A 24,598-nucleotide genomic window follows, 5' to 3' on the forward strand; every position below is an offset into this window, starting at 1 on the left:
CACTGACATCGAAACGTTTTCTACTGGTACATTTCCTTAGATGTTGGCATAGGTGGAAGTCAGAGGGTCCATAGACTAATAATTAATGAAAATTCTGCAACAAGTCGCACTCAAATCCCTAAGTTTTCCATTTGCTAAAATATCTTAACAGCGTGGTGCATTCTCATGCTGAAATGTAGTGTAGCTTTTTTTCTTTTACAAGCCAGGCCAGTTCTAAGATATTTTTCATCTGGTTGTTTCAGAAGTTCTGTTTAATGCTCGCTAGTTTTTGCCTTACAAGTTGCGCGGTCATCAGTAAGAAGAGTCCCAGGGAGCACTGGCTCTTTCTTAAAGGTAAGGCAATGAAATTGTCTTCGTCGTTATTGTACAGGATTTCCGTCATCCACACAGTGCTTTGATTGCTGTTTCGTTTGAAATGTGAAGTGGTAGACCTCCCGCTTCGTACAGGAGAACTAACCGATGCCTAGAATAAGTTGGATTCTTTTGACGAGCAAAGTACCCTTGCTAACAAACTAGTTTTCGCATTTCCTTTTTGTCAAAATTCAACAAATGCCGCAACCGTTTTACATAAAGTCTTATCATTGTTGGTTCTTCATGTGGAATTGCACCGTATTCCAAGTTGCGATACGCCTATGGCGTTTCCAATTTCGAATGAGGTAGTTCGGTAGTTCAGACGCTAGACTCTCATTCGTGAGGAAGGGGTTTCAAATCTTCATACCGACTACAGTTTCCCTAAATCGATTAAGGTGAATTCTGTGCTGGTTCCTTTGAATGGACGGGACAAGACCGATCTCCTTCTCGGTCTTTGTTCTACTCGAAATAGTCATCCGTTTGCAACGAATATGCCGTCGATTGAACATTAAATTCTAACCTTTCTTTTTTCATCTATTTTCCACACCTATAGTCGCCTGTCGTCCAGCAAGAAATTATCCTCCTCACTAGCCGAGAGGTTTCATACAAATAATCGGGATAATATAAGGTTACACATTTGCAGACCATATGAAACAGAAATACCACACGTCAAGTGCTGTTGAAAAAGATATAACAACCATAATAACCGCTAAAGACAGACACCTCCTCGCTTTCCAATAAGCCTTCCGTCTATAAAAAGCTTTAACACAAAAAAAAGAAGTGGTTAACATGAAAGACCCGCATGTGGGGGACCTGGGTAGGATTCCCGGTTTTTTTTCTTGGTGTGAGCATTGGACCGGGGTGCACTTAGCCTCGTGATGCCAACTGGGGAGCTACCTGAGTGAGAGGTAGCGGCTCCCAGGTTGAAGCGTCAACAACGACGGAAGTGCGGTGTGCTGACTCCATTCCCCTCCACACCGCTTTCGACGACAGATGCAGAGGACCGTACGGCGGTCGGTCGACTACGGCGTGGTCTTGACGGCCTGATCACGTGGTTTCCTTTACATTTTTTTCGAGTACAGAATTACGAACTTTCTCTAGATGTTTATCTGTCGGTGCAGTTTTGGGACGTCGTTCACATCAATAACTTTAAGAGAGGTACGCTCATATCTGAATTCAACCTCTCGTTGCTTAACTGTTAAAATGAATGAGTAGTCTCCTTACAAATACACTCTAACGTTCGATGACTTCTCTTTGGATAGTAACCACACAAAACAAATAACTTATTCCAGTTCTTAAATTGGGAAAAAAAGGAAAAAAAAACAGTACTCATTGGTATCAGTCATTTCTGCGCTCGATCTAAAGGTGTGTTTTGTCCTCGTAGCTTGGATAGTCGAGAATTACCGTAAGGATCAGCTATGGCTTTAAAGGAGTTATCCCAGTATCTGAAGCAGTTTAAGATAATGCGAAAGACCCAAACACAAGTAACCAAATACAAGTCTTCACTCGGGTATCAGCTTTTAACAGTTTTTGTAAAGCGTAGTCATACTTTAAAAGTTCCATATCCTAAAAAAGCTTCAAATGTGTGAAAATAACTATGTAAGGTGGCCATCAGATAGCATATAAAAGCAAATCGCTCCCACTGTGTTTGGCGGTAGGTATTTTTATGGTAACTACATGAAATACCAAAACAAGAAGCACGTCGTTACTTCCACAACAGTTCAAATATTACACATATAACATTATGATGGAGCCTATATTGCACACAAGGACAAGTTAAACGTGAATAAATACCAGTTAGAGTTTCGGTCTTGTATTTGTCACTTGAACTATCGGTTTCCTGCGGCAGAAGATACTACTCTTGGCATTTTATACGTTTCTACTGCTGTGGTCTTCAGTCCGAAGACTTCTACACCGGTATATCCTCAGCAATCCACTTCACCTTTCCATAACTATTGCAACCTGCATTGCCGTCAGCGGTGGTCTCGCGGTTCTAGGCGCGCAGTCCGGAACCGTGCGACTGCTACGGGCGCAGGTTCGAATCCTGCCTCGGGCATAAATGTGTGTGATGTCCTTAGGTTAGTTAGGTTTAAGTAGTTCTAAGTTCTAGGGGACTGATGACCACAGCAGTTGAGTCCCATAGTGCTCAGAGCCATTTGAACCATTTTTTTGCAACCTGCATCAATTTGAACATGCTTATTGTATTCGAGTCTTGGTCTCTCTCTATAATTTTTAACCTCTCAGACTTTCCGCGCAAGAAAGTGTTCTATGAGCCGACCTCTTTTTTAAGCCAAGTAACGGCATAAATTTCTTTGCTCCCCTATTCGATTCAGCACCTCCTCATCATTATTCGATCTACCTGTCTAATCTTGAACGTTCTTTTGTAGCACCACATTTCAAAAGCTTATAGCCTCTTCTTCTCTGAAGCGTCCGCCCCGACAGCTGAGTGGTCAGCGTGATAGATTGCCTTCCTCTGAGCCCGGGTTCGATTCCCAGCTGGGACGGAGAATTTCACCTCTGAGGCACTGGGTGTGGTAATGCTTTGTAAAGCTACCGATCCGCAGATTAAAAGTATGCGAAATACTATCACTGAAGCCACAATCCTCATGATGTATCAGCTGGGGAAATTCGATTTATCCATTCATTTTAAGTGACATTAATTCCCAATGAATGTCTCGCTTGCAATAGCAATAGATATGGTTCAAGGTCAGAGGGGGAGGGGGATGAACATAGAGAGAGATGGGAAGATGGAATGAACAGAGACAGGGTGGAGGAGGTGATAGCCAGAAAGAGGAACAGGAGGAGGAGATGGACAGAGAGAGGGACGGGAGGGAGTTTAATACATATTTAGCAACTGCTACGTGTTGCCAGGTTCGCTAGTGATTTATGTAACTGAACTGTAAATATGCATGCCGCACGTATTTACAAATGCTGTGTACAACGGTAAGGATTTTCTCTGCGAGTTCTGTAATATGCACAGCTGCTGTTGCTTGAGAAGTAGACTATTTTCAAATCGCAGAGTGCCAGATTCATTAGTGTTTACTCGTTATTTCACTAAACTTCGTGAGACTATTGCACGGCCCAACATTTATAGATTGAACCTACAAAAGTCCTGGGATACCTTTTAATATCGTGTCAGACCTCCATTAGCCCGCCGTGATGCAGCAGGTCGACGTGGCATGGACTCAGCAAGTCGTTGGAAGTTATCTACAAAAATTTTGAGCTGTGCTGCCTTTATAGCCGTCCATAATTGCGAAAGTGTTGCCGGTGCAGAACTCTGTGCACGAACTGACCTCTCGATCATAGCCCATACATGTTAGATGGAAATCGCGTCGGGCGATCTGGGTTGACAAATCATTCCTTCCAATTGTCCAGAATGTTCCTCAAACCAGTCATGAAAAATTCTGGCCTGGTGACATGACATGGTTGTTTGGGAACATTGAGTTCATGAGTTCCTGCAAATGGTCTCCATGTAGCCGAACATAACCAGTCTAAGTCAATGATCTGTTCAGTTGGACTAGAGGACCCAGCCATTCCATGTAAACACAGCCCATACCACTATGCAGCCACCACCAATTTGCACGGTGCCTTGTTGACAACTTTGATCCATGGCTTCTTGGAGTCTGCACCACAGCTCTTACCAGTTGAAATCGGGACTCATCTGACGAGGCCACGGTTCTCTAGTCATCAAAGGTGCAGTGCAACCGACATGGTCATGAGCTCAGGAGAGGAGCTGCAGGCGGTGTCGTGCTGCTAGGAAAGACACTCGCGTCGTTCGTCTACTCCCACAGTCAATTAACACAAAATTTCACCGTACGGTCCTGACGGATACGTCCATCGTACGTCCCACATTGATTTCTGTTATTTCACTCAGTGTTGCTTGTAAGCTACTGGCCATTAAAATTGCTACATCAAGAAGAAATGCAGATGATAAACGGGTATTCATTGGACAAATATATTATACTAGGACTGACATGTGATTACATTTTCACGCAATTTGGGTGCACAGATCCTGAGAAATCAATACCCAGAACAACCACCTCTGGCCGTAATAAAGGCTTTGATACGCCTGGGCATTGAGTCAAACAGAGCTTGAATTGCGTGTACAGGTACAGCTGCCCATGCAGCTTCAATACGATACCACAGCTCATCATGAGTAGTGACTGGCGTATTGAGACGAGCCAGTTGCTCGGTCACCATTGACCAGACGTTTTCAGTTGGTGAGAGATGTGGAGAATGTGCTGGCCGGGGCAGCAGTCGAACATTTTCTGTATCCAGAAAGGCCCGTACAGGACCTGCAACATGCGGTCGTGCATTATCCTGCTGAAATGTAGGGTCTCTCAGGGATCGAATGACGGGTACAGCCAGGGGTCGTAACTCATCTGAAATGTAACGTCCATTATTCAAATTTCCGTCAGTGCGAACAAGAGGTGACCGAGACGTGTAACCAATGGCACCCCATACCATCACGCCGGGTGATACGCCAGTATGCCGATGATGAATACATGCTTCCAATGTACGTTCACCGCGATGTCGCCAAACAAGAATGCGACCATCATGATGCTGTAAACAGAACCTGGATTCATCCGAAAAAATGACGTTTTGCATTCCGTGCACCCAGGTTCGTCGTTGAGTACACCATCGCAGGCGCTTGTGTCTGTGATGCAGCGTCAAGGGTAACCGCAGCCATGGTCTCCGAGCTGGTAGTCCATGCTGCTGCAAACGTCGTCGAACTGTTCGTGCAGATGGTTGTGGTCTTGAAAAACGTCCCCATCTGTTGACTCAGGGATCGAGACGTGGCTGCACGATCCGTTACAGCCATGCGGATAAGATGCCTGTCATCTCGACTGCTAGTGATACGAGGCCGTTGGGATACAGTACGGCGTTCCGTATTACCTTCCTGAACCCACCGATTCCATATTCTTCTACCAGTCATTGGATCTCGACCAACGCGAGCAGCAATGTCGCGATACGATAAACCGCAATCGCGGTAGGCTACAATCCGACGTTTATCAAAGTCGGAAATGTGATGGTACGCATTTCTCCTCCTTACACGAGGCATCACAGCAACGTTTCACCAGGCAACGCCGGTCAACTGCTGTTTGTGTATGAGAAATCGGTTCTAAACTTTCCTCATGTCAACACGTTGTAGGTGTCGCCACCGGCGCCAACCTTGTGTGAATGCTCTGAAAAGCTAATCATTTGCATATCACAGGATCTTCTCCTGTCGGTTAAATTTCGCGTCTGTAGCACGTCATCTTCGTGGTGTAGCAATTTTAATGCCCAGTAGTGCATAAAAAAATTATTGTTTCAACGTTTACCAAGTACCGCATCTTGCCCTATATTGAAGGCAAGATGGGGTACACAAGTAAGGCAAAGATGGGTTTCCCCAATCCTGTACAAGGCAAACGTTATTAAATGGTTCAGTGAACACACGTTTACAAATTTATAAAAGATTTGTTTTAATATCTAATGATATTAGCACTGACATCTTTAAGGCAACGCCGCTCCTCTCGGGAGTAAAGTGAAGGCCGTCGGGCACTGCTTTGTTCGTTGTGAGAGGTAACGCGTGAAATCTGGCATTCTGGGCACACACTTGACACTGCGGATCTCGGAATGTTGAATGTCATAACGAATTCCGGTATGGATTGTCCGACACTTCTAGCTCTAACTACCATTCCGCACGCTTCTAGCCCAGTTACCATTCCGCGTTCAAAGTCTGTTAATTCCCGTCGTGGGACCATAATGACGTCTGAAACCTTTTCATTCGAATCATCCGAGTACAAATGACAGCTCCGCTAATGCACCGCCTTTTATACCTTGTGTACCTGATACTACCGCCATTTGTATATGTGCGTATCGCTATCCCATGACTTTTGTCATCGCAGGGTATTTCATCTGACCGTGCAAATGAACAGCGTGTGGCTGGAGTACAAGAGATTGTTCAGTTGGTAGAACATAGTCCTGCAACTAACACACGCAGAATTACTGCACACATCGCAGTTTCACATACAAGAATATGGCTGATATTGTGTGTGTATGGTCTCTATATTTATCATCCACAGCAGATAGCGTGCCTTCGAGAAAAGGTATATACTTAGAGTTTTATAGTCCGTTAATTGTAAATCACCGAGTAATCTTATTAATACTATTTACTAATGAAGCCACTTTCACTCGTGATGGTATCAATAACACTCGTAACTCACATCGGTAGTCCGACAATAACTCACGTGCTTTTGTGGAGACACTTTTTCATGGACACTTCTCTCTATATATATGTATGTGGTATGATAGACAAAAACGAACTTCCAGCATTATTGGAAGAGCATCTTTTTACTGCAAGGATGGGTATGTTCTTCCAGCATGGCGGGGCCCCTGCACAGTCCATTCGTCCGGAGACACATCATCAAAGCTTAACATTCCCTGGAAGGTGGGTTGGCAGAAATAGACATTTCTCTTGGCCATCAAGGTCCCCGAACTCTACTCCTTTAGATTTTTGCCTGGGGAGTTGGTTACAAAGCGAAATCTACAAAGAGAAGGTAAACAGAAGGGACGTAATGGTGCTTCGGATAATATATAGTGGTGCCCTCATAAAAGAACACCTAGACGGCCTCAGAGCTACAGGTGCTGTTGTCAAGCGAATTCCGAGGTGCATTGAAGTCGGAAGTAGAAACCAGCTTTGAATTTAATCACTTGCCCTTGCTGAACACCTTCTGTATTTAATTGTTTGGGGTACATTCTAACAGCTTTGTCTCTGTAACCAATAACAACAGGGCACATGTTATATAGAGTGTCGTTCTGGGATTAGTCTATAACAGAACCTACTCAAGTATTTACTATTCCTCCTGAAACACATTATATATATTGTATCTAGATATGGGCACGAGTTTGACACATCCTTTATTTTAAAAAAAAACTTTATTTATCTAAGAAAAGAGTAGGATGTTTATAATTTAGTGTCCCTTCAATACAGACGTCGACAGAGACGGAACACTGGCTAATATGAATAGGGGTGGGATAAGAAATCGATTGTCATCTTTATAAAGAGCTTTCCGAGTTTTAAGATGAAATCGGTTACGCAGTGTATTGGTGTATAGCTACATCGTGGCGGAGCGTCAGTGATTGTATAAGACAAATTTATCGTCAGCCACAATCGCAAAAAAACTTTAACAACTATAACCGGTTTCAACAACTGCGTCATCTTCAGACAGCCTGCGCTTGTGTCTTCTGCAATCCTGCGCAAACTGAAAAAGCAGCCGCTAGTCAACTTTCGCCAAGATGAAGTTTACTTCACTCTTGTAAAGAGTTCTTGCGGCAATTGAGATAAATATTTTACGTTCCGTTGGGCCCTCAGCATAGTACACGTCATCATAAGTTATAATGAAAATGAAAGCTCCAAAACTGCAACTTTTTTGTATAGAACAGTGAAAAGATGCGATAACAACGACTAATCAGATTCTTCGTGGCGCTTTCAGTACCAGCTTGCGGTCGGGTTACGATTCCATTGCGCTAATCTTTGAATTTTGATTTCTTTCTCTGGAAAACAATACATTCTACGTTGTTTTTTTAAATAGGATTCAGCTTGAGAGTATTTTTGCTGATAAAGTATACGTATGAAATGTTAGTTGAATTAAATGACAAGTCACTGCTACAATATAGCTTTTCGAAATTTTTATTTCCTCCACTTCAGATGGAGTGTTTTGTTTACATTATTGAAATGGTTCAAATGGCTCTGAGCACTATGGGACTTGACACTGAGGTCATCAGTCCCCGATACTTAGAACTACTTAAATCTAACTAACGTAAGGACGTCACACACGTCCATGTTCGAGGAAGTATTCGGACCTGCGACCGCAGCAGCAGCGCGGTTCAGGACTGAAGCGCCTAGAACCGCTCGGACACAGCCGCCGGCTACATTATTGAAGCAGAGGTGATGTCTTTTTTGCGACATTTCTGCAAAGGGATGTGTATTTCTTGTATATACATATAATTCGATGCAATCGATATTATTCGCTAATTATGCTGATATTGCTTGTTCATTATCAATACTTAGCGGGATGACGCTTTGGTTAAGAATTGAACTCTAGCACACTTCACTGATTCACATAGGCAAAGAACACCTTCTCCAATATACTGTCAGTGTAAAACAATGTTCAGGGCATCCAGCTGACTATGATATTGTACCTTACAGAAACTTATCAAATAAATTATAAATACAAAGTTATATGGTCTATATTGGGAATCCTTTAACGATGGCTCTCAATCAAGGTACGATAGTTAAAATGGCACTCATACATTCGTTGAATAGTTCTATTTCTAAGTGACAAGATTAACGATGCGTGTATGTTCATGTAATATGGGAGATAATATGTCGAAAAACGCTACAAATGCGTCCAACACATCAACTTGAACCTACTGAGTGTGAACACTCGTGTTAGAGTGTAGTGGAGTAATCAGTAAACGTCAGATTTTGATACACGTGGAGGAAAACAGCCACCGATACAGATGTGATATAAGTGCAAATGTATGGTCCAGAAACCGTGAGCAGAAAATGTATTCAAAGGCTTTAGGAACGGAACGGGAGCTATTGATTACATGTCACATACCGGTGGAGCTTCAACGGGCACAGCGATAGACCACATCGGGCAAGTGAGGCAGATGCTGTCAAAAGTTCGGCGAATATCTCTCAGAACGATATTACTAAATGCAAATAATAATGCAGAAAAATATAGTGCCACAACCACCCATCACACAATATGGAAAAATATTTTTTTTCCTTTTCAGAACGGGGATGTAGTAACATGCATTCGTCTTTACATAGAATTAATTATGTAGCTCATAATAAAAATATCATACGCGATCATTTGTAAGCTAAAATATGTCTTCTTTATCTCGTGCCATTGTTCCGCATCGGCGCAGGACTTGCATCGTTATTAACGGGTTTGGAAAGGTTATTTTAAGTGCTGGCGGGTGCCATTCCTGTCGCCATCCCGTTCCCCCCTGGACTGAGTATGTCAACCGCCTGCGTGTAGTGGTATGTATATGAAACTGAGCGAAACTTTTCTAAGCGTTTGCAAATCGTGTAACTGAGGCAGAGCTTGGGTATCAGCCCCCTGTTAAACTAGTGGGATGTGGAAACCGCCTTAAAAGTATATCCAGTCGCCCGACCACCGCGGCCGGTCGGATTCCATCCGAAACCGGCGCACCCGAGGTATAGGGAAAAAGGGGGTAGGCGATTCCAGCCCATGGCGAGCAAATGATTCCGAGACGCACTGCGCACCTTGACGTCACTTTGAGGGCTATTGCGGCTGTGCGTTCAGCAGAATATAGAAGTTGTGTTGTGCATTTAAAAAAAATAATTCGTTTTGTATCAGTCATGAGCAAGGGTCGCTGTAATTGCGCAGTGTCACAACGCATTAGTTATTTATCACGATTTTCCAAAAGGTAAGCACCTGCAACGTGAACGGATGGAAACACGAGGACAAGGTGAATGTGAGAACCGCACGCCGTGAGGTTCGAGGCGCTACAGTCTGGAGCCGGGCGACCGCTACGTTCGCAGGTTCGAATCCTGCCTCGGGCATGGATGTGTGTGATGTCCTTAGGGTAGTTATGTTTAATTAGTTCTAAGTTCTAGGTGACTGATGACCTCAGAAGTTAAGTCGCATAGTGCTCAGAGTCATTTGAACCATGTGAACGAGATTTGGGAAACGAACTTCTAGGATTACGTTCGATAAAGAATCTACTACACACAGCAATACTCAACGTAAACCTTACAATTTAACAAGGGAAAGAAATTACAAAAGGTGAGGATGCGAAAATGAGGGAAGCCAGCACATAAATGACGCTCAAAATAATTATAACTCAAAAATTACCTTAACAGAAATTCATTCACACGAATTTAATGCTTTTTTGCAGACGGTACTGGATTACTGAACTACAGTGAATGACTCGCTACAGTGAGTAGGAAATAAATAAATTTCGTTGTTCATGTTTATTAGTTTTTGCTCCTGGATATTATAACTTCATTTTTCGTGGAAATAGGCATTATATTTTATATTCTCAAGATGTATTAACTAAGGCAATATGAGAATACAGAATAAACTCCTCTTGAACTCTTACGCCTGAAGATTTCACTCGGTGCCTTGAACGTTAACAATAAGAACGCTCGTTTACGCGCTTGTGTAGTGTAATGGATGAAATGTTTGCGTGACGGGCTGAGGGTTGTGCGTTCGAATCCACTCAACGGCATTGGTTTTTACTTCTGAATTTTATCAAAATAAGCTGTTGTAGTGAATTATGTGGCTGATATTTTATTGCTTTTGTCTATTATTTATCTTATTAATAAGGACAAATTAATGTAACTGTAGATTGCTTGGTAAATAATTCCTAATAAGGACTAAATAATGTAACTGTAGATTGCTTGGTAAATAATTCCAGTAACTACAAAAGTAGATTCATTCCTTGGAATTTTGTAATGGTGCACAGCACTGAGAAGCAATAAGTTTGCAAAAACGAGGCTTGGCGACTTCAGTAACTGTCACCGAAGAACAAGAAAGTCGACCAACAACAGCTACAGATCCCGTTCATGAGCTCAGTGAAACAGCGGATAAGGATTTAGAAATTAAGGAACTGAGGGCCGAGACTGAAGTTTTAAAAAAACTAAATGCACGAATAGAAAGAGCACTAAAAATGTTGATGCAGCCTTACGGAGTAAAACAAATGATTTTAGCCGTTTTCTTTAGTTAAACTGGGTAAAAAGGTCGTCTGATGCGAAAGAAAAAACAAATTGCACAAAAATGTAAGAAATGAGTTATGAAACTTGGCGCAAATACGATGTCCATTAAAGGAGAAACAATTCAGAGGACATTGCCCATTGACTTTAAGACCCCTATCGCCAAGAGAGCATACTTATTTGCGAATGCGAAAAATGCGTTTGTCGTGAAGGGAACGCTTCAGAAGCGAACAAGAAAAGTCGACCACTTCTACAACCCATGAAAGCTAGCTGTTTTGACGTTTAACGAATTGAATGTTGATGCTCGCGTATGACACGACTCGTCGGAAGACATAGTCGTCAATCCACCTTCCAATGTTCAAGCCTTCATGATCCGTGGATAGTGAAAGCATTGGAAGCAACCAGTTTATTATGATTTCGACACAGTTATGAGTAGTAGATTGCTTCAGAGCATCATTATGCAGTTGAGCAATCAGGAATATACGTAGTGGAAAACATGTAAATGTTAGGAAGGAACTGTGTGTCGATACAGATAAAACATACTTCGTAAATACAGAATATATAGTACTAATATATAGTACTAATACAACTGAACTCTTCTGCGTCCCTAAGTTTCATTGCCAGTGAGCTCTGTTTCAATGTTTATGAATCGCTAGTACGAGGACTGTCGAAGAAAATTTATTAACAGATATCGTAATAGCGTGTGATGTCTCTAATCTCGGATATTCTTCCCCATGCGATGAAATACATAATGGGAAAAAAACCTCTCGTAAATTCTCTGTGCTCTATACTGAAATAAATGTTTCCTGAGGAGCGTGACAGTTATTGCTCTTTATGTAAGAATAAGAACATTTATAAGGATTAGGTATCTTAATCAATAAACAAAGCTGTAAACCATGAAGATATGTGCCACAAGGAGAAAGTAAATACGGACTGCATTTTCATTTGGTCAACGGCAATAGAAATCAGAAACACACTACGTCAACACAAACGCACTACGTTAACACAAGCTTCTTCATCAAAGGAGTGTCATTTTTCAGCTTAATTATCATTTATGTAATCCTAATGTGTAATACATCTGCCATGCCACTTTTTTTGATTTATTTAACTGTGTCCTGAACCAAACCGAAAGTAAAACCAACGATTAAAATGCCACAGCGTCTGTGGTGTGACGCATTTGCTGTATAATCGCACTGCTGCACTGTGCTACCCATCAGCCTCACCGTGGCGTCAGGGACCTGCAGCCAATAGCGAGTCTTGTTGCTGCAATGTCTGTCTCGCCCCCCTCCCTGTCGGCCGCTCAATCACTTGGTGCACCTCCCCGTCCCGGAAGCAGCGCTTTAACACGCACGACTATCCAGGTGGGTTAAGTTATTATATAACAGTCAACAGAAATGGGCACTTTCAACATAGCCGGTGCTGGTGCAAAGACCGGATCCAAAACAAGGATGGGAACTATGTACTTTATTTCATCGCATTAGGCTCATGTCGTATGTTAGTTCCCTGTCACATTATTTTACTGTACAGCACAGCTCAATCACACGGACGATCCCATATCACTTGAGTCCTAACCGTGCCACTAACTCAAGCGTTAAAGGGTTGATTTTGGGAGGTGATTTTAATTTCATTCTGTCCAAGGAAGATCAAAACCTGCATTACACTGAAGTGAGAAAAGTCATGGGATGTTGTTGTTGTTGTTGTTGTTGTTGTTGTTGTAATTGTCGTGGTCTTCTGTCGGAAGACTGGTTTGATGTAGCTCTCCATGCTACTCTATCCCGTGCAAGCCTCTTCATCTCCGAATAACCACTTCAACTTACATCCTTCTGAATTTACTTACTGTATTCATCTCTTGGACTCCTTCTAGGATTTTTATACTCCACGCCTCCCTTCATTGCTAAGCTGGTGATCCCTTGATATCTCAGAACGTGTCCTATCAACTGATTCTTTCTTCTAGTCGAGTTGTATGACAAATTTCTTGTCCCCCCAATTATATTCAGTACCTCCTCATTAGTTAGGTGATCAACCGATCCAATCTTCAGCCTTCTTCTGTAGCACCGCATTTAAAAAACTGTTTATCGTACATGTTTCATTTCCATACATGGCTACACTCCAGACAAATATCTTCACGAAAGACCACTTAAGTCTATATTCTGTATTAACAAATTTCTCTTCTTCAGAAACGCTTTTCTGGCCATTGCCAGTCTACATTTTATGTCCTCTCTACTTCGGCCATCATCAGCTTTTTGCCGCCCACATACTTTAAGTGTCCCGTCCCTTCAGCATCAACTGATTTAATTCGACTACATTTCATTATCTTTGTTTTGCACTTGTTGATGTTCATCTTGTATCCTCCTTTCAAGACACTGGCCATTCCGTTCAGTCTAAAGCGCTGCAGTCATGGACTGTGTTGTTGGTCCCGGCGGAGGTTCGAGCCCTCCCTCGGGCATGGGTGTGTGTGTTTGTCCATAAGATACTTTAGGTAAAGTAGTGTGTAAGCTCAGGGACTGATGACCTTAGCAGTTAAGTCCCATAAGATTTCACACACATTTGAACATTCCGTTCAATTGCTCTTCCAAGTCCTTTGCTATTTCTGAAAGAATTACAGTGTCATCGACAAACTTCAAAGTTCGTCTGTCTCCTCCCTGTTCAAATATTTTTTCGTTTCCTTTACTGCTTGCGCAGTGCACAGAATGGGTGACGTTGGGCATAGGTTCCAACTCTGTCTCCATCCCTTCTCAGCCGCTGCTCCCTTTCATGCCCTTTCACTCTTACAACTGCCGTCCGGTTTCTGTACAAGTTGTAAATAACCTTTCGTTCTATTCATTTTACCCCTGCTACCTTCAGAATTTCAAAGAGAGCATTTCAGTCAACGTTGCCAAAAGCTTTCTCTAGGTCTACAAATGCTATAAAACGTAGGTTTGCCTTGCATTCCGGATGTATTGTTCACACTCCGCACACCATAAATATCAATTATTGCAATTATAATTGTAAGAAACGTTTACAGAATTTTTTAAATGTAACGTTACTCTGTAGCAATCTCCGGTCGTGGAGTATGACGTCTGTATATTTTGTGACAGTCTGTTCACATGCCATACTGTTCGTTATGGAAACAGGTCATAACCATTTACTTCAATCTTTATTTTATTTTTTCCCACCTAACTAAGTGAAGCAGCCACAAGAGGTTCTCTACAGGCGCGTGAGGATTTGTTTGAAATTATCTATTCGGCTCGCTGTTCCTCGTGAAAACCCATGTCAATGACGCAATACATGGCTGACAGCTAGCCACGGACGCCTATTGGCGAGCACAAGGTAGAAAGGAAAAAAGACTTAAACTTTATTCCTTACGGTAAAACAAATAAAGATAAAAAACTGAAAAATTCATGAGTGCAGTACGCTGCCTTATGAGGCAAAGAAGTAAGGAAGACCAGTGTCGCGTCGAATAAACGGTTGTTGGTGTATTGTCTGAGTGTGATTTATAGGCTGTTTCCGAGATTCGTTTTGGCATGTGCTGAGCTGTTCCTCAATATTCGTCTCAGAAAACATAATAAACATTTAAAATATAACAAATAGATCGAAGTTTACATGATTCATAGACAATTGGCACACACTGCTTTCCTTCTTTAGCTATAGCATCAGGAATTACAAAGCTAAAATAAATATTTGCAAGATCACGGAAACAAGCGAAACCGCGGGGACAAATCTAGGAAGAAAGTGGGGCGAATTTATAGTGACAGCTCCATCTATCAATTTTTTTAAAGTTATTCTAATATTTCAAAATTGCAAAACCCTTAATTATTCAGTCACATGATGAGCAATTCTTACAAAATTCTTTCTCGTATCTAGGTAATCTGAGAGAAGGCCGCTGCCTATTAACGTTTAAGTTGAACGTTTGAGTTTCAGTCCCATCTCGGTCATAGGTGTGTCGTTTAATGTACTTTTGTAGTGTATGTTCCGTGTACACAACAAAATGATCAAAGAAAATACAATATTTAAAATAATAACCTCATTGTAAAAATCGCTAGGAAGGAAAACTTTTCTAACCCTCACAAACTACTGATGTTAAAAGTATAACTAAAAGATGTGAGTTCAATAGCGACAAGTTTGTAACCATGTTAATTGCTTCTTTTCGGCAATAGAATTTAGTTAATATCTTCGCTGCACAAACATTTGTGATACATGTGACCAACAAGACGCTTTGCCAACAGACCAGCGTGGTTCTATGGCTAAACGTCTACAAGTCCAAGAACAAATCCAAAGCATCATGTTTCAATCCCCAAACGCTCCTAGAAATTTTTACTGTCAGTTATCAGATCACCCCATATCTCGCAATAATGTAAATATATTATTATAAAAATAGCATGGTTTTACAGTGGTACGGTGTCCAGGTTAAAATGAATTTTATGGGAGACCCACAACTGCCTATGTAAGATAGTTGAGATGTCGGAGAAAGACACACCACCTCCAGTATGACAATGCCTATTAAGTCACCGTGGAGTTCAATGAGACGTTTGAGCTGACAAGTGACTCGTTGTAAAAATCATTAGGCAAGGAACACAAAAGGCTAAGTAGGATTACAAAATAGTGCATGATCCTTGACTTCAAGAATTTAATATCATGCGAAAACTCGCACGATATAGTTAAAAAGCAATGGCGTGGGATCAAAGACATCATGGATAATTTCGTGCCAAAACTCTCGACGCGTTGTTTGCATACAAGTCCATAAAGTATCAAAAGTGGCTGCTGGAGACCATTAGGAATTCCAGACGTGTTCAGTTGGTAACCTGTTAAGCTAATATGCTCAGCTATGGAAGCATGGTACTCTTTGTGCTTCGAATAAGCCTCTGTCATTCGTCATCTCATGAGGCCGGAACATGTCTTTAAAAAGTTAAATAAATAAATAAAAAAATTCTGCTTCGAGTGGAGATACCTGGAGGAGGGGCAGTATCACGGCCTCTAAAACTACACTGATGCAGAATATCGGTTAAAATTTACAAAACACACGGATCTCAAGATCGCATGGTGTCTCCATTGCCTCAAAAAATCATCGCACTGGGCATTGGCCAGCATGCTGCTAGTCCAGCCAGGAGCAGATGGCATGATTCGTCATCGCAGGCATGTTCACACCGAATGGAGTGTTTCAACGTGTGGCTAACACTACGGAAAAAAAATGCACGATTTCACCCACGTGGACAAAGTGACGGTTATCACGGACAGCAGTCACGTTGCGAGGTCCAGAAACATCTCATCGATGCGCGCGATCATCTTCTGCCGTCTAGGTAACACGCTTTCCTTGCTGTCGTATCAGCATGTCATTTACGAGCAGAAAATTCCTTCGATAACGAACTCTTTCTCGTAGACGGATCGTTCTGCATCTTTCGCACTCACTCTCAATATAGTACTGCGCCTTTTGACGTCGTCGAACAATGGTACTAGACCCCACGTTTCCCCTTCCTTTTAGGGTTGGTAACTGGCTGATAGTGGTGTAACAAGGAGTTGTGCAGTCCAGCTAGCACAATGACTGGAGTTAAAAAGAATGGAAAACACTGACCAAGCAACTTCTCATAAGACACATGTTTCTGAAGTCAATAATAAGCGACGCTTAAGATGGTGTAAAAAGCAACGCCACTAGACAATGGATGACTGAAAACGGATGATTTGTAGTGGTAATCACGCTACACCCTCTGACAGACCGATGGGAGGATTTGCGTTTGGCGGATGCCTGGAGAACGTTAGTTACCGTTATACGCAGTGCTAGCAGTGAGGTGTGGAGTAAGAGAAGTTACGGTATGACGGTGCTTTTCGTGATTAGGGTATGGTCCCATTCTTGCGCTTAAGAAAACGCTGAATGCCTGAACTTAGGAACACGTTTTACAGCACTGCGTACTGCTTACAGCAGAGGAACAATTTGGTGACGACGATTGTTTGTATTAGCATGACAATGCGCACTGAAATGAAGCAGCAGCCTCGAGGCAATGGTTTTGGACAACAACGTTCCTGAAATGGACAGATTTTTCCAGAGCCCCGACCTGAACCCAATAAAACACCTTCCGAATTAGTTAGAACGTCGACTTCGCTCCAGACACTGGCCGCCAACATGACTACCTTTTCTGTTTTCGGCTCTTTAGGGAAAATGGGCTGCCATTTCCCCACAGACATTCAGACACCTCGCTGAAAGTGTCGCCAGTAGATTTCAAGCCGTCATAAGGTGAAGGGTGGACACGCACCATATTAATGTTTTATGGTACTTTTGATAAGATCGTGTATAGTGTAGTTGCTGATAGATTGTTTGAAATCAATTCAGAGTTTTCGGCTCATACGAGCTATTCCTTCTCGGAATGCAGTTTCACAAAAATTACATTCGACTCTGTTATCGTTATCAGCCATTTGATATCCATTGAGCTCCTCTAGAGTTTTCCATTGATTACTGGCTTCAGCCATACGCACCCATGACACTTTTGTATTTTCTCTATTGTCGCCTATCAACCTTTCTTAGGTCACCACTTCCATCTTTCTTATCTCTTGGAATTCATCAAAGAACTTCACTGGTCCATCTTTTATCCATTCATCTGCCTACGTGTCTCACTTAAGACCATTCCATTTTCAGTACAGTCATTATTACGTCCAGTCTGTTCCGCCTTCCACTTTTTCTTATCTTGTCTCTCCTCGTGATTTTACTCATTTGCATATCTCCATTGTTCGGTGAGCTGTTAATGGGTGGTTTTCACATTAAAAGTTCCTGTTTCAGTGCTATAAGTCATAATCATTTATTGTAAACTTCGCACCTCAGACACATTTAAAGTTCACTTTTGAAATCCCTATTTAATTTACCAAAAGCACTTCCAACCATCTTTACTCCTCGGCTATTTCTGCTTTCGTCCGTCCAGGCTATATCTTTGACTGTCAAAATACGAATGCTCGTCCACTGAGTGTAAGAAGTCATTGTTAATTTGTTCAGTTTTCTTTTCGATCTAACGATTTCACATTATTTTAGTCTATTGTAATTCATTTTTAAGGCCCGTTTCGAAATATGCTCGACTAAGTTCATCCATTAGTTTAATTTCATCTACACTGTAGCAAACAGAACAATGTCATCAGCTAAACCGAGATAGTTTATATAAGTTCCTTTATCTCGTACTTCTTGTTCGCTCTCTCTGGTAAGAGAGCTTGCTCCAGCATGACATTGCACCCTTTGCAGCATCCGTGACGCAATGGCTTTTGGACAATAACATTCCTAAAATGTACTGGCCTGTCCAGAGCTCCAGTCGGAACCTAATTGAACCCCTGGGAGCGCTGAGAATAGTTAAACCGATACGTGATCTCCATGTTTCACTGCTCTTTACATAATGAATTTGCCATTATCCTGACGACGTCTAATGGAACATGCAGAATTAACGTTTATCTCTTCAGTATACCAAGAAAGAGTAAATCTAAACCTTGTCTCTCAAGGTGTGTTCACATAGAGTCAAGAACATCCTTAAAATCTATGAATGTAAAACACAGCAGTGATACTCGTTGCTTCATTCTATAAAAGCTTTCACTTCTTACAGATTCTGTATCTATTTCTACGGTCAGCGTGTTCCTTTGGTATTTTGTTTGATGCTAGCTATGGACCACACCTAGGCTGCTAAATCAGAGTCATGTTTTCTCTAATTTCCTTTCATCTGTTCGTTTTTGTGCTTCCGCTTCTCTGCCTTCTATTTTGTCCCCTAATTCTTTCTAAACTTTGCTTCTTTATTTTGTTCTGTTCCCAAATGTTTACTTATTGGTGATAATTTCTTCTAGATTTGCATTCAGGTTCCTAAACAAAAAGAGCTTGACTTTTCAATTTTCCAAATTTTACACATTTTTCAGTCTTCTGGGACTTCTTTAGATGTTCCTTGGGTACATTAGACTTTTAGTCCTAAGTTCATCTGCAATTTATATAAATGTTGTATAATTCTGAGTTGCGTCTTAATTTAAATGTGTCTGCTGTTGTTTCATTTCGCAACATCTTCCTCACAATTCGTCTTTCGTTTATACTAACGTATCAATTTTCTTTGATCAGAATTAAAACTATTGTTTATGATGTATATGTGCTTTCTTGCCATGATTTTTTTCTTGAATATACAGTGATTTTTCATTATAAATATCCTTAGCTGCGTGGAATACTAGTTCCATATTTCGTTCTTGCATCAATATGTTCTTTTCTCCTGCATTAGGATGGATGGTTTTTTCAGTATACGTAAATTAGTCTGTTTTTCTGTCATTTCTTCAGACGGTTGTACATTTCTTTCTCTCTTTTTAGACACTAGTTTCTTCACTCGCTTTAATTTCAATGTTTACTCTACGCCATCGGTAAAGAATACTTTATACGTTGCTAGGTTGAGGTTATTAGCTTTTATAGTCATAGTTTGTACGTCTTTTCAGTGTCAGTTTTTTGCGAAGTACAGTTATTAGATCATGGTTCTAGTTTTGGCCAATTATATTCCACTGCAGACAAAATGGAAATAATTTTTGAATTTCCTTCTGTGTTACTATTCTCGAGCTTTGACCATTTCAACTGAAGTATTATCGTCTCCGTGTACCGATCCTTTCATCATGCCTCGGATGGTTTTTTACACCTCACCCGGCAATACTTTCGGAATGGTAATATTGTCATTGTTAAATCTTTTTGTTCTTGAGTCAAATCTTGAACTATATAAACACTGAAAAAGTTTGCAAATATTTGTACAATTTTTCCACCTTTATTACAGACTGTGCTATCTGTCATCTTAACTAACAAAGTGTGGTTTTTGCCCAATAAAAGATCGTGGAGTAACGGGGATTCTCATTTATAATTATTGAAATATGTATAATGTCCCTTTTCATCAACGACTTGTTTTTTAATGGGTGATTTCTGTTTAAATAGTTTAAGTAGTTTGATAGAAACCAAACTACATTTTGGAACAAATTTTTAACAGTAAAGTCTTCTACTTTCCGCAACATTTGACAATAGATTGTTATGTAGAAAAGACACCGATTAATTATACACTCCAGTATCCGCCGAAAATATCGAAGAGTCTTCAAAACACATGTTTCAAATTGAAGTCGCACATAAATTACATAAAAATGAAAAGTTTAAATTTATAGTAGGAAATGCAATAGCTGTCTGTGATTGAATCATCAGAAAACTTGGGCTTTTTGAGTTACTGTCAAAGGTATCAAATGAGATGAGTGTTTACTATCTCGAATATGCTCAGAATCCTCCAAATTCTGTAAACTTCTTAAATAAGAAAATTAAATAGTGAAGAACTATGGATTTACTGCCATAACAACGAAACAGCTCACTCACTGCTGTTACCAAGGCAATGTGCCCTCCGCTACACGATGTATTTTACGAGGAGTGGTTCACAAAATAAAGTTCACAGTGCTTTAGGTAGCCTAAGTCCTACGTGGTGTGTAATTGAAATCCGTTATGTGCGTTAAGAGTTTAGCGACCCGTCAACATAGAAATCATTAGAGATGGACTTAGAAAACTTGTTATTGTCATTTAGAATGAAATATTTGGGTAACTGCCTTACTTCTTTTTAATTATAAAAGGAAAACTCAGTTCTCAATGACCCTGCTGTGGATTTGAAAACCCTCTGCTCCCACCACTTCAGTCGGTTTACGATCATGAATATGAGCCAGGCAGGTTTCATACTGGCATCCTGATCCCACATCTCTCTTTCCCCAGTTTTCTCCTGTTCTCAGAGAAGTGAAGTCATCTTTGTACACTATACTAGGCAGATAAAATAAACTGTAGCAGCGCACATATTACGGTATATCAGGATATGATTTCCGATATTACCTGGACACAGTGTAAAGTAATACGAGATACTCTACTGATCCTTGTCCAAGTCGTTTCTTTTCTATCGAGGGATGTGTTTGAACTCGAATGCTTACATCAGGGGACCGAGCGAAGTGGGTTAGTAGTTAACACTCTGGACTCGCATTTGGGTGGACGACGGTTCAATACACGTCCCACTATCCAGATTTAGGTTTTCTGTGATTCCCCTAAACTGTTCCAGGCAAATGCCAGGATGATTCCTTTTGTAGCGGAACAACCGTTTAAGATAGGAAAAAGTTAGATTCAGCGCACAAGATTCTGAGCGCACAAGTTACATCAAGGTGCGGGTCTGTTGACAGTAAGTTGCACTTACCAGCGGTTGCAAAGTAGGCAGAAAAGAGTAAATGCAGCGGTTGGCACGGCGCAAGTTACAGCCAGAAGGGGCCCACTGGCCCAACCTAGGTGTTATGGGTACACCATTTGGAGGGGCGCGTTAGCAAAACAGAGGCGCACAGCCGCATATAAATAGGTGCCGGTTTTCTAATGAGGGGGATTCAAGTGTGGCAGCTCTCCTGGATGGCAGGACATGTCACACCACCAGCTACACGCAGCAGCAGATGGGGTGCCAGCTTTCCAGTCCACGGCGAGTCGCTGGTTCGACCTTCTGAGGTCAGTGCGGGTCCGTAGTCAGCCAGCGACAGGCCACTCGACGGCTCGCTACTGCAGATAGTCTTGTTGGTTCCCAACACACGCCGGAGGCATGTCGAAGCGTCGGCCGCAGGTTTGGCTGTCGGATTGCAGGCATTTGTTGTCGCCGCGATCTTAACCACGACGGCGAAGAAGCACGCCTCGGGCCGACCTGTGGCTCCCAGCGAGCGGCGCTGAGGCAACGGGGATGGAGACCACCGAGTCGGCTGCTAGCACATCCTGACGTCATCAAAACACTGCAGCTGTACAAGGCCTGCATGCTGCAGTACGTTGCACGAGTCGCCTAGGTATCCCTTCCGTGCCAAGCAGACAGCAAAGTGGTGTCCTTGGCATTGCGGGATCCTGTGATGCAGACAGAGGGGAATGCGGCACTGTAGCAGGGAATAATAAAATACTTGAAGATCATAGCCGAGCTTTAATACAGAGCATCCTGACTCTTTCCATCCACGTCCAACATTACTCCACCACATGCCAACATCTACATTTGGCAGTGACACCCACACTTTGGAAGGACGTGGAACCCTTAAAACACTTCGTCACTATTGACCTCGATTTCTATGGTGCGTTAAACCCTGATCTTCCTTCCACATCAGGGGAAATTGATACTTCGAAACTACTTGCCACAGGAACAGAGGTATGAAAAATTTCCAAAAAAAAAAAGTGTTGTACTGTGTCACTTGAATTTTCACCTATAAAGTGTTGAGGGTAGTTACTTTGGTAACACAAAGAACAAGATACGAATGTAATAGAAAAAATATTAATGTTCATATTACTGCATTTATATCACAAAACACTTGCACAGAAAAGTTAGACAACAGATGTTTAGGCATTGACTTTGCTCAGCTATACAATTAGAAATGTGCAGTTGTTCAGTTTCATTTAAGTAATCAGACCAAAGCAGGACTAAACTATATGCACATCTGATAAAAGAAACAGTCTATAGACATGCATACTGAAGTTATTTTGCGTAAAAGCAGAAATTTGTGGCAAAACAAACAAAGAGAGTAAGTGCTATAGGATGTTAACAGGCTGCCGTTTGTTAACAAACAAATGCTGCGGTCTACATGAGAAACACCTATACTACAATTTCTGTTCATGACCAGTTTATATGCTCAGGTCATAACCACACCCAAGTCCAAATCCGAAAGCTAGGTTGTCAGTGACAGCACTGAAAGCAAGTTTATTACGGACACCAACTCACACGCAGAACAGAACTGCCTCTTGCACGGAGAGTCTTGCTATTTATACAAACATCGAATATTCCAGAATATGCAAACAATACATACATACTACATTTTGAAAACCTTCTAAAATTATGAATACTAAATAACAAATATTTGCTGGTGAACGTATTTCAACTGGCGACCTACAGGAATCCAGCCAGAGACACTAACCTAACCACTACTCGACACTCCATGCAGCACAGCTCGTCGCAGTATTCTAAGTGTAATATCGTAAGAATATGGGCATTTGAAAACAAGAAGATAAAATATCAGAAACCATTTTAACTTTCATCGACTCTGAATTAATTTTTGTTTTTCTGTAAACTACCTAAACCAAAAAAGCAAACAATTTTATTGCAGTGCGATATTCCAGTTTGTCCATTTAAGACAAGACATGCAACACACTACGTTAAAAACCCGCACAAACATAATTATGAGCGGTGATCAAAAAGTTTTCGTTCGAAAGCAGTACATTCCAGAATCGGTATTCCAGTCAGGCAAAATCGGCGTGAGCATTGAGGCAATCATCCTAGTGACACGCCAGGATGGAGATACATACTTGTTTGGCGAAACACCGTGCCCTGCTGTGTGAAGAAGTCGTAACTGCCTGCTACACATCGTCGACCCTTCAAGGCCTTTTCTAGTGACCGAAGGCGTGATGACCGCAGGAGAAGAGCTCAAGACAGGGCGGGTGCTCGACTGTCTCCCCCTTCATCTGCTTTACGACATTTGTGATACGGAGACGTGCGTTATCTTGAAGCAGCGGCACCCCTTAGCGCACAATCCCACAATGGTGACTTGCGACAGGCGTGCTGTCCCCTACACGTACTTCATTTTCCGTTGAATGTCTATTGGTGTCTGTCCTTCAGCAGTGAAAAAAAGGATAACAGCACGTTGGTCCTGTCTGTATGCATTTGGTAAAAACGTCGCCATAATTCAGATTCCCGCGTTTACCGCACGCACGATGGAAAGACACAAATGCCAGACTAATCTCTTGCCTACATGTCGATGCTTATATACCTGTACCGGAGTCGCACCACGTTGCATGTACCGATACGCTGCAGCAACGCCCTCAAACGCAAACTTTTTGATCGGCCCTTATATTCCGAGGATTGGCAGCTGAAGAACGTTATTTTACATCGTGTAACAACACAAAAAAATAATGCGATTTTTTTTCAGTCATCAATCTTCTGACTGGTCTGCTGCGGCCCGCTACGAACTCCTATTCTGCGCCACTTCTTCATCTCAGAATAGCACTTGCAACCTACGTCTTCAATTATTAGCTGACTGCAGCCATATCTCTGTCTTCCTCAGCAGTTTTTACCCTCTACAGCTCCCCGTAACACGATGGAGGCTATTCCGTGATGTCATAAGAGATGTCGTATCATCCTGTCTCTTAATGCCTATCAAACCGGTATCTGTGCGAGGCCGAGAAATGCTCAAGTTACCCGGCTACAATGTTATCGACATTGAAGCTATTAGACAGGTAGCACTTGCTGAATTAAAAATGTTTACTGGTAAGGAGGTGGCCATTTTCTGTGTAAGAAACTATTCCACCTCCAGAAGTATATTAAAATCAAATAAACCTAAATCATGGTTACCAAAAGAATCTGAACCTCACTCCTCCCAAACTCAAGTCCAGTATCTTAACAACTGTGCCACCTAGCTTGATCGATCTGTAAGACTCCCACGTCTATTACGAAATGTATTAACAGGAAAAAAAGAACTAGCCGTAAGGAACCATTGCTGGTTTCTGATAATCGGTACCACCTGTGAAAAACTAGGCAACACCCAGTG

General features: G+C 41.7%; 1 long non-coding RNA gene across 1 annotated transcript in view; it reads left to right on the forward strand.

The window, feature by feature from the left end:
- Positions 1-24,598, forward strand: part of LOC126297393 (uncharacterized) — a 72,956-nt gene that overhangs the window by 13,853 nt on the left and 34,505 nt on the right. The window lies entirely within an intron of this gene.

The sequence above is a fragment of the Schistocerca gregaria genome, chromosome X (genome assembly GCF_023897955.1).
Source record: "Schistocerca gregaria isolate iqSchGreg1 chromosome X, iqSchGreg1.2, whole genome shotgun sequence".
Taxonomy (NCBI): Eukaryota; Metazoa; Arthropoda; class Insecta; order Orthoptera; family Acrididae; genus Schistocerca; species Schistocerca gregaria.